The 2,131-nt window shown below is 48.5% G+C and overlaps 1 pseudogene; it reads right to left on the reverse strand.

The window, feature by feature from the left end:
* Positions 1 to 714: 714 nt before the first annotated feature.
* Positions 715 to 1,580, reverse strand: LOC102482403 (p53 apoptosis effector related to PMP-22-like; annotated as a pseudogene).
* Positions 1,581 to 2,131: the final 551 nt, after the last annotated feature.

Genomic DNA, 2,131 nt, shown 5'->3' on the forward strand with positions numbered 1-2,131 from the left:
TTCTTTCATGATTATTGTAAAAATTATAGTAAGGCTGGGGGTGCCTTTATGGGGTATGGCAACAAGGCCCATAGCAGAGAGATTGAGTGCAGGATAGTACAATGACACCATACGTGAGGTCCAGAACTCGTAAAACTGTTGACCTTGCAAACAGTTCTCCTCAGCAGAGTCGTTGCTCTAGGCCTGAGGGGCAGTTCTTTCAGACTCAGCTTGTGTTAACTGTATGGTCCCAGCAAAAAAAATATTTGTTTTTTTTATATTTCTTTTAGAAGGTTTGGTCACTGACAATTTTTACCAGTATCTCCCCTTCTCCTTAGGCCTTAATAGAACTCATGCATTCTATCAAGCAAAAACAATATCTAACCAGAAGATTAGGTCTTGGAATCCATCTCATTTTTCCCTTCTAAGGTGGTGCGTTTCATATACATATTCTTTATCAATGTAGTATTCATGTCATAGACAATATCCTTATATGTTGGCATGTTATGCATCATTAGTGAGAAGAAGCAAGTCTTGTTTAATTCCACAATGCATATATAAAAGATGACCATAACACTATTTAAGAAATATCTTCTCCCAAATTATTTTAACAATTTTGACTAGCTTAACAACATGAACACTGCCCAAGAAAAGAGGTTCCAAGTAGTCCAAACACAGTCTCTTCCTCTGGAATCCATCTCGACAGTGGTGGCTTTCCTGGCTCACGGGCCCACCTTAGGCGGATGTGAAGTACCAGGGTTTGGCATTCCCCAGCAGGTCATCCTCGTAGTTAGGGAGGCGGCAGAAGGAAAAGCACAGCCAAGGGACCAACAGTTAGCGTAATGGCTATGTCGCTGGACTCCCACGTAGTGGACCGCGGTTCGTGTCCCGGACCCAGTGGCTTAAAACTCACGCTGGGCGCGTGTGCATGGGTGTGCACGCTCCTGAGAGGAGAATGGAGGAGAAGGGATTGCGTTGTGGCCATCCCCCCTGGGGGGTGATTTCTCACTTTCTATCTCTCTCTCTCTCTCTCTCTGGCGAGCACATGTGCCCTATAACATAAACCTCTAAAAAAATTTTTTTTTCAAAATAAAAAATAAAAATTAGAAAAGCACAGCCAATCGGGATGATTGTGGTGGCCCACCCTAAGCCATAGGCCCAGTTATAGATGTGACAGCAGGGTAGGCATGAAGGAGGTCTGAGTGTACTTCACAGGGTGAGTGGTCAGGGAGATGATCTAGAACACAGCAGCCAGGGCAAGGAGGCCTCCAATAACTCATAGGAACACAAGCATTGGAGGTCCACAGAGGGCAAAGAAGGACAGGATGAAACAGATTACCAGGACGATAAAGCCACAGAAGAGCATGGCGGTAGCTACTCTATCCCACGCGTACCCCGTGAGGCTCTGACAGCCATCTTCGTAGGACCCGCTGCCACCGCCTTCGTGGAAGCCTCTCCACCACAGCCAGACGTCTGGATGTGGTCACTCCACTGCAGCCAGCCGTGGCCGGCCAGCGCGATGAAGCCAAAGGTGATGGCGCTGAAAAGGAGCTGGGGCAGATCCACCTGCAGCGCTCACAGGCCTGGCTGCAGCGCAACATGTGGACGGTCGCTGCGCAGAGCACAGGTGCCTGAAGAAAAGAGCGGCCCAAGACCGTGCAGGAACAAAGGGGAAGAGGCCCCCAAGAGGCGACTCCCAGAGGACGCCTTCCCCAGGCTGGCCACAGGGGCGTGCTGCACGGGCCCCAGTTCCATAATCCAACTACTTTGAATAGCAAGTTCAGTTGGTGTATACATATCTGTGAAGACATATCTCAGTAGAATGAATATACTACAAGGTGGCACCTAGCTGATGCTATATATCTTACTACAGTCATTACATAGGGTTTTAATTTTTTTTTCTTTTTTGGAGAGGTTTTTGCTATAGGGCGGGACAGAGAGACAGAGAGAGAGACAGAGAGACAGAAAGCTAGAACTCACCCCTCAGAGGGTTGGCCACACCGCAATCCCTTCTCCATTCTCCTCTCGGGATCTTGAGCACGCACGCACATGTGCCAGACATGAGTTTAAGCCACCGGGTCTGGGACTCGAACCGTGGTTGACTACATGGGAGTCCAGCGACATAGCCATTACGCTAACTGCTGGTCCCGGA

Source organism: Tupaia chinensis, unplaced genomic scaffold (genome assembly GCF_000334495.1).
Source record: "Tupaia chinensis unplaced genomic scaffold, TupChi_1.0 Scaffold000393_1, whole genome shotgun sequence".
Classification (NCBI taxonomy): Eukaryota; Metazoa; Chordata; class Mammalia; order Scandentia; family Tupaiidae; genus Tupaia; species Tupaia belangeri.